Here is a 9,869-nt window from a genome sequence, read left to right as displayed (position 1 = left end):
ATTTGTTAGATAACGTACGTAATATGAACATTAAAGGAGAAAGCGCCAAATTATGCCCTATTGGCAAGATTTTAAAGCAAAATTTTCCCCGAAAATGCAAATCGTATACATAGGACAATACTTGTACCAAATTTAGTTGATATATGAGCTCTGAACATGTACAGTACTTTTTGATTTTGATCACCTTGTATAATTATGACTTATGATCTAATAATATTTATAAAATAAATACACAATTAATTAATATAATTATATTAATTATAGGCTAAAGTTTTAAAATATGATTACAGTCCTACTTATAATAATATAAATAAGTCACTTTAATAATTAAAGATAAATAATCAATTTTAAAAAATATAAATCTAATTAAGTTATATAAAAATTATTTATAAAAGATTAATTATTAATTTCTTAAACATAATTATAAATTAAAAAATTTATATAACGTCATTAATTGTTTTGCAATAAACGATATTTTAAAACATAAAGAAACTAAACTTTGCCATTAGGCAGAATTATAAACAAATAAGATTTATGTAATAATACTAACGACCACTAACAAAATGGTCGTTGTATGGAGGTTATTTNTTTTTTTTTTTTTTTTTTTTATTTTTTTTTTTTTTTTTTTTTTTTGCTCTGCTTTCTTACATCAGGATCTGAAAAAAAACATGTGATCCTGTTAACTGTAGTAGTATTCTAGTATTGTTTTGTATATACTAAATAAAACTAATTTACTTAAAATTGACTTTAATTTACATATCAAAATTTTTATTTTGTTATTCTGCAAATATTAATATACAATTAAACCTCTGAACAACGGCTACTGTTATTTCGTATGTATTTTTCTTCAACGTTTCTGGCCCCAGTTTAGAGGTTGTTATTGTTAGGAAGTGGTCGTTATTAGAGGTTCGATTGTATTTTATTTTATTTTTTATACTGGAATAATTTATTTATTCATATCTTTTATTACATATATAAACTAAACAAGAAAATTATTTCAATTTGAATTGCAATTTATGTAATAAAATTGTGTAAAAAAGTGTATGAAAACACTCAAGTTAATAGATTTTGTTTTTGATACTGATTGTTTATCTTTATTTAAAATAGACAAGGATATTAAAATTTATAATTATTTCAATAAAAATTACTATAAGAGCAAATAAAACAATTTTAATAGCCTATATTCTTAAAACATTTTTAAGAAACGCTTTTATTGGTAATTTTTTTCGAGATGGCGGTGGAAAATGGAGTGGACCTCCCACCTCACCTCATCACTACAATACATTTACACGCAGAGATGATTAAATTCTATATTTAGATATGTTTATCCGGTTTAGGAGTGGGGGGATGTAGGGGTGAAATAGCCCCTAAATCATTAAAATGCATTATCATCAGACTTAGATCTGTCGCCAAAATTTAACCTTCTGTCTTAATTTGATTTTCAAGATTTGAATCGTATTTATTCTTTCAACCTTCATCAATTTTATTGTTTAATAACTCGTCTTAGACGAGAACATTTTAAATTTTATTTTTCATCTTATTGTTAAGAAATAAATATACATTTTATAAACTGTTTTATTAATAATTTATTTGCTTATTTGATTTGACGAATATCATTTTTGATTAATGTCACTCAAGTAAAAAAAAATGAATCAGGCCTTTTTATATGCTTCGTGAACTGTGAAGTAAAACGAACCATTTCCTCCATGAATGTAACAAGAGAATATTGTGATCAAGTACAACTTAATATGTCCTAATGTGTTATTGGATCATTTTATGCTTAAAACGCAGATCATTCAATTGATACTTATCGTAAGAAACACGAAATTCTGATAAATGATCCTCCTATTCTTTATCGAATATTGCAAAACTGCCATTAAATAAAGTAACATATTGCCATTTAATAACTATCAAGTTCATGTGTGAAATTTAATTTTTATGATTGATGATTTAACTCTTTTGTAAATTATATATACATTATTTTAGAAAATTTTAATAAATTTTTTCCCCGGGTTCATCTGCTAGTACTATATAATTAAATTATTGATATAAAACAAAACTTATTTACATACAGAAATTCTGTATATTATGAGATTTATAAACTGAAAAAATAATATAAATTATTTTATTTATGCTTTTCTGAACTTATTAAATGTAATATTACAGTAATAGAAAGCTGCCCTCTTAAATCACTTACTTTGGTTGAACAAGAACAATTGACGTTACGAAACAATTGCGTGGAACTTGAGCTTTAAAAATAAATAAATTTAGTTTGAAAACACAATTTAATTGAGCGAAATTCTCAATTGTCTTTTCATGCAAATAATTGTGAATAACAAATTGTTTATTATTGTATTCAATTTATGATATAAAATCAATTTTTTATTTTTATCTCGTAAGTTTTATACTGTATTTCTCTTTATCGTGTCTCTTATACAGTATATTCTAAACATAATTAAATTGACGACCGAGGAGGTCGGTTTATTTAAGGCTTAAGACGAATTAAGGCTTCGGAAGGACCAGAGATCAAATGCAAGGATGAGCAACCTCAGGAAATTTTCTTGGTTGAGTCAATTCCGGATATGTCAGGCCCCGTCCTTCATCTTCCGGCCGAACCCACGATGAGTATAATTTTTAAAAAATCCTCTTAGTGCCCAAAGTACAAAAAAGTTAATATACTGAAAATAATGATACAAAAGTAAAAACACACAGAAATTATGTTAAAAGTTTACTTTTACTTGTAGTTTCGGGCTTGCTTTTTATTTGGGAGGGCAGAAAACTAGTCGTTGCTTTTCCTATGTGTCAGTGATAAATAAATAAAGAAATAAATTATTCTAAATACATTTTAAATTACAATCCGTGTAATTTTAGATTGTAACATATCAAAATTGTCGCTGATAATAAATCGAGAGTATTCGGCATATTTTTTTCCCTTAGTTTTAATATAATTTATATTCAATTTTGCTAAAATCCGAATAAGATTTCGCTTGAAAAATTCAAATAATTATTCAAAAATAATATTTTTCGTATCCAAATAAAATCAGATAAGAATATGATATAATATTGCAGAATATGGAATCTGTTTATCATCATAACTTTCTGTAATAGAAAATGTTTTGTAATTGAGTATCTATAAAAATTTTATTTATAAAACTACAAATAAATTTGATCATGTTTACAATAGATTATAGAAATAATGATAGATCTAAATATAAATATTTTGAATTTAGTGTCCTTCTTATTAACATTACTTTGCATACTTTCAGAATTATGAGAAGAGAGTATAAAGTAGAAAGATTGTTTATTTTACAGTGTTATTTCTTCTACATAGTGCAATTGATTTTAATCGTTACATTTCTCAATCTTTTTAATTTTTTATTAACTATTTTCATTACATAGATAATAAGACGGCTTTTTTACTTTTCACATTTATCATGAATTTATGGGTTTACGGATCATGGATTTATCATGGACCCTGTCCAGAATGGGTGAGGGACAAAACTCGATGTATCCAGGTTAAATCGCCCATAAAAGTTTCTAAAATTCTGACCTGGAAGGATGAGTCACCCAGAATGATGCTTTTATCTCCATTTGAAAACTTGCACTTATCTTAATACATAACCATACCAAAATAACTTCGCTAACAGAACATAGACTAACTAAAATGTAGACGTAAAGGAATATTACTCGTGCACTTTAATTAAATTTAATTTACTCAGTAATGTACAGAAAATATTACGTATCCTAATGTTGATGCGTATGGTTCAAAGTACGCTTGAAGCAACAAGTTAAAAAGTATACATAGTTAAACCTCTGAACAACGACCACTGACAAAAATATAAAAAATGGCCGTTGTTCGAAGGTATTTTGTAAGCATTTCAAAAAGAAACTTTTTTTAAGGGGGAAAAATTGGCAGCTGTTTCGGGATGGTCGTTGTTGGAAGGGGCCGTTATTAAGAGTTTCGACTATATATGATATTCAAGTATTTATTTTATCCAATTTTTATGAAATTTAAATGAATAAAAACTAATTTTTTAAATAAAGATATCAAGTTTTTATTACAAATTGCTATATATTTTTATTGAATATTTTATAAATTAATTTATAGCTTTAAATATGTTGGAAAGAACTAATCATTTTGTTAAGCATAAATTAAACATTATTCTTGAGATAATAAACATTAATTTTTATTTCTTTTAATCATATTTTTAAAACTTAGCTCTTCTCAAGTGCTTATCCACAACTCTTCTGATCTTAAGGTCTTTGGCAATTAATAAAGAGAAACTCCCAAATATAGGAATATAAAATCATTAAAATTTATATAAAAATAAATCAATTTTATCCTTAAAAATTATCTGTTAATTAAAAAATTTAACTTCTTTACTACTGTATTATTTCAGTCTTTTATTAAGTAAATAAACGTATCTAAATAGTATTGCAAATAACGGCTGATCTATCTTTGAATGAATTCTAGATATGTCATATGAATCATTAACATATTATTAATATAATACGAGTTATAATGATTTGGATCGCTTCCTACTTTTTAAAGGTTAATTTATTTCAAGTGACACTTGTTAACTCTTCTGAGCTGTCATTTAAAATGTGAAGCGTGCTAAATATAAGTTATGTAGATATAATAAATATTATTATTACATACAGGCCTTATTACATGCCTATTTGGCCTGTGTCTCAAATTTACCAGAGCCTTAAAAATATTTGTTAGGCCTATAAATTATTTAAATATATTAAGAAAAAAATAACTTTCTAAATGCTATTTTGCTAATTTTAATATACGGAGGGCCTTAGAAAATAAGTTCTCGGTCATTCTATGCTTCTAAGAGGCCCCTCTAGCTACACTATTGTAAATATACAGCATACGCAAAACGCACGAGTTTTATTGATATTATTTCCAAATTTACCATTTATTATGAATTTAATTTTTATTTTGATATCATAAATAACAAAATTTAAAATTAGAAAACGAAATAATCTAGTTAGAACCATTTTTTTTCTCCCCTTTATTTCAACATGAAAGGTTGCGAAATCGTCTTTCTGTACGATAACTGTTTCCAACCTGTTGATAAACATTCCCAAATACCACATTCACTTTTTATGTTATATAAAGGGTCTTAAATTGAGATAATATGTTTTTATTTAGTCTAGGATATATGTAGATAGCCTACATAAATAACTACGTTGAATCAACGGGTTTATTATAATGAATTAATCGTGAAATTTACGAAGCAAAAATTAATAGATAGATAAATATTATGAAATTTTAGGAAATTTTAAGAGAAATTTTATCACTGAAAATCGAAATATTAAGAGAATTTACGTTTAGATTAATGTAAACAATAGTTTAGCGTGTTGCATCAATTATTCGTGCAGTTTTACAGTTTACGAGTCAATTTCTACCCCTTCTCTCTACTGTATACAAGTCCCCCCTTTCAGTTACGTGTACAATAGTTCATAGACCATCGTGACATTGAAGAAATGACTAAAAATATCCTTCAAATACTTACTGTTTCCAGTTTACCTCTCATTTTTTGCTACTTCCCTTCCCCTTAAAACTGTAAACATAATTAAAGGACGATCCCTTAATGCGTTTTCTAAATGGTTAATTTATTATAGAAAATAGATACCCAGAAAGATTTAATTAAGCTTAACCCTACGAAACCGTACTTCTGCATCATTACACATCCATCAACGATAAAAGAAGTCATTATGTGTTAACCGGTTCAAGGGTCAAAAGTCACCGATCCGTTGAGAATTGACAAAAAAAAAAAAAAAGAAAAGTAATTCAATAAAAAGAAATAAATCTGTTAGTATCAAAGTTGAAAGTGTTTATTGATTTCACTGTTTGTATCGATGTATTGTTAATATTGATCGTAGCATTTTTTTTTTTTTTTTATATATATAAATTAGTTAGGTCAAGTCACATGTCAGACGAAAAAAAATTACACAAGGGACACAATTTATTATAACATATTAGAGAGCGTGGGTTGCTGTGGCGCCGTGGCTTAGTTGGTTAAAGCGCCTGTCTAGTAAACAGGAGATCGTGGGTTCGAATCCCACCGGTGCCTATTAGAGCTTTTATTTTTCTACTTTCTTTTTAGTTGTTTTCTATTTTTACTCTATAAAAAATAATTGATGGTTAATAACAACTTGCAAATTAACAACTATTTAATTTACGTTTTGAAAATTTAAAATTAATACAAAAAATATATTTTAAGCTTTCTCAATAGAAAAAATAAAAATAAATAAAATCTTTAAAAATAAAGTTTTAAAGTTTTAATTAATTAATTATCATTGTTAAACACATTGTAAATAACTAAACAATTTGTTTACTTTTGTAAACAAATTATTTTCCAAAAATAAAATGTTGGCATAAATTTTAGAGGTAAATGAACTTGTTTTAAAACACTTCTATTTACTAAAACAGTTAATTGTAAGATTTTTTTAAAAGTTATAAATAGTTAATGAAGTAACAATTGAATTTGCTTTAAAGCATTGTTTTTCATACTATAAATATTCATACTACATGTTTATTTTTTTGGAATATGATGTATAGAAATTATATAAGAAGTTATTTAGAATATACTATGAAATTCTCTTTCAAATTATTTCCATTCACTATATTTAAAGAATAAAAATAAGAAAAAATTTGACACTCTTGAAACCCAAAGTTCAAATTTTTTCACTTGCCAATGTTAGTTGCCAAGAAATTTTATATACATTTCTATTTCAGTAATTTCTGGATCAGCTCATAAAATTAAATAGACATGAAGATAAAGTGAAAGAAAAATCTAGTGTTATATAATTGCAGATAGTATTAAAAATAAAATAAGTCCAAAATTACATTGGCATTTCTGCTTTTTTTCTGATCATGAATATCAAATTTAAATATTATATTTAAGTTATGTTTTTGAATATTTTAATCCTTTTATAATAAATTTTAAATGTATAAGAAACTGTATTTTTTTTTGTTAATTATTTCTTTTATTTTTCTTTAATAGAGCTTCAGTTTGATAGATATCAGTGAATATGATTTGGCCTCCTGGAGCTTTAATCGTGATCAATCAGACGTGATCAATCAAAGGTGAGACCAAGACCCTTTTTGATCTTTGAGATGTCTTTTGTATGTTAAATCTGTCGAGAACTCTTTAAAAAAAGCAAGATTTTTTGATGTTCTTAGTATATTAATTAAAAAAGAAAAGAGAATTTTACGTAATAAAATTCGGGAAAACAAGGACTTTTTCTTAATACGAAAAAAATGCAGTGTAATGAATAAATAATTTGTAATACTTAATGCTTTTTAAGTCCCTTGTAAATATGATCTATTGACCAAATATAGGTCCTATCAGGAGTGGCCTCCTCTTATGATAGGCCCTTTATATGATGATTTGTTTTAAGGTACAGTCGACTCCCCTATAACACTGTTAATAATTCCGTGTTATATGAATTCTATGTTGTACGAGTCACNCATGTGAAAAAACCCGGAAACCTGCCAGTTGGTAGGTACGAATCCGCAACAAACTGTTTACTGCCTTTATCTACTTGGCAATTGGTGGACGTTTTTAAACTATTATTTATACACTATTATGCTAATATTTGTGTAAAAAAGTCATTTATAATAATTGTTTATTATATGTAAATAATTTTTTTGAACTAATGAAATTCTCGTATAATAATTCGAAATTTGGAACTATTCGCGTAGATTTTTAACAATCACAAGGGTTTAAACGTATACTTTCTATAGTTAAATATATATTAAATAAGTAAAAAACCGTATTTTTTAAAATTATGCAATATATTTAATAACGAATTAAGTTACAGATATACTACGTTATCATTAATTACATGTGATATTACGCAGATATTTCTATTTTAGCTGTAACTATATAAATTACTCATTCTTACCCCCTTTTCAAGGACGAAGACAGTTTTTCTATAACTTGTCCTCCTCTGACCTCTGTCCAAATAATCAGAAAATAATAGATAATTTTTCTTTTAAGTAAAGATGCCAGTTTTCTATTAAATTTTTCTAGCAATAAATAATTAATAAAATTATTTATTATTTGATCAAAAAGGTGTAAAATCTAATCTCCTTTTTTATAAATAAATTATAAAGATAATAAGAAATTAGATTCTTAAAAAAAACCTTCTTAAAGAACACGTAAACATAAACTATACTCTTTATCAATAGGGTTATATATATAGTCGAACCTCTAAGCAACGACCACTAACAAAATGGTCGTTGTATGGAGGTTATTTTTGTACGCGTTCAATGTTTCTAAAAATATGGTCGCAGTTTAGAGGTGGCCATTTTGGGAGTGGTGATTGTATTAGCTTAATTAATAATAAAATATTAATTTTTTTTAACCTGAAAATAAATATTATGAGTTTATTTACTTTCTCATTATTATGATTAACTTTCAAAATTCAGTTTAAAAACTGTAAGTTTATAGACTATATTTCAGTATCAATATCGGCAGTACAATAATTTATAATACTCCAAATATCATCACTGCAGTATCAGACGGATTAAGATAAGGATGGTATGACATTCTTATCTTAATTAAGCGTTGATAAACTGATATTAGTTATTTATATCGTCTAAATAACGATATTTACACAAACTTTTTCATGTTATAATGCTAATAAATGGATTCTTTTTATAATATTTTAATTTAATATTTAATTAATCTTATTATTAATCTTATTATTAAATTATAATTTAATTAATCTATGCTGTTTTCAATTTTCGGGAAAAAGTTTAATTAAAAATTCAGTCGCTAGGGAAAATTTGTCGCTGCTAGCCTCTTATTGCTCATAAAACTTACGTTTAAAAGCAATTTTCGAGTATAAAATGGGTCGCAAAACGTTCTTCACAATTCTTTAACAGGTGAACAGTGGTGGTGCTCAATTTGCATGATCGTGCGCTATTTGTGACTCTTCTAATCGTCAATTCCACATTCCTTATCTATAATCACATCTATAATTAGGGGTGGATTTAGAGAGTTTGCAGGCGCAGCTACAACTCCCTCCTGAGGATTTTCCCGAGTAAAGCCGGGTACCTCAGGTAGTAAAAAATTTTCTAAGGCATATTGTTTCCTTACTGCACCTAATCTAAAAATTTCTGGAGCAGCTATTGTCCGTAATTGAATTAAAATTGTGAAATTTTCTTTTTTAACTCCCGAAATTTGTTAGATAACGTACGTAATATGAACATTAAAGGAGAAAGCGCCAAATTATGCCCTATTGGCAAGATTTTAAAGCAAAATTTTCCCCGAAAATGCAAATCGTATACATAGGACAATACTTGTACCAAATTTAGTTGATATATGAGCTCTGAACATGTACAGTACTTTTTGATTTTGATCACCTTGTATAATTATGACTTATGATCTAATAATATTTATAAAATAAATACACAATTAATTAATATAATTATATTAATTATAGGCTAAAGTTTTAAAATATGATTACAGTCCTACTTATAATAATATAAATAAGTCACTTTAATAATTAAAGATAAATAATCAATTTTAAAAAATATAAATCTAATTAAGTTATATAAAAATTATTTATAAAAGATTAATTATTAATTTCTTAAACATAATTATAAATTAAAAAATTTATATAACGTCATTAATTGTTTTGCAATAAACGATATTTTAAAACATAAAGAAACTAAACTTTGCCATTAGGCAGAATTATAAACAAATAAGATTTATGTAATAATACTAAATGTACTTTCGAATTTAATTAAATATTTATATTATTTTTATATCTTGATTGTAAAGTTAATTTTAAAAAATTGTATTTTATTTGCAATAATTTGTTTTTTTTTTTTTTTTTTTTTT

At 25.7% G+C, this 9,869-nt stretch overlaps 1 non-coding gene across 1 annotated transcript; it reads left to right on the top strand.

Annotated features, from left to right (window-relative positions):
• The first annotated feature begins 6,012 nt into the window (after positions 1-6,012).
• Positions 6,013-6,086, top strand: Trnat-agu. The gene has a single exon. It is a non-coding gene; the product is annotated as a tRNA-Thr (tRNA).
• The last annotated feature ends 3,783 nt before the right edge of the window (positions 6,087-9,869 follow it).

Source organism: Centruroides sculpturatus, unplaced genomic scaffold (genome assembly GCF_000671375.1).
Source record: "Centruroides sculpturatus isolate CEXI.00-Female unplaced genomic scaffold, Cexi_2.0 scaffold5, whole genome shotgun sequence".
Taxonomy (NCBI): Eukaryota; Metazoa; Arthropoda; class Arachnida; order Scorpiones; family Buthidae; genus Centruroides; species Centruroides sculpturatus.
This window is presented reverse-complemented; position numbering and strand designations above follow the sequence as displayed.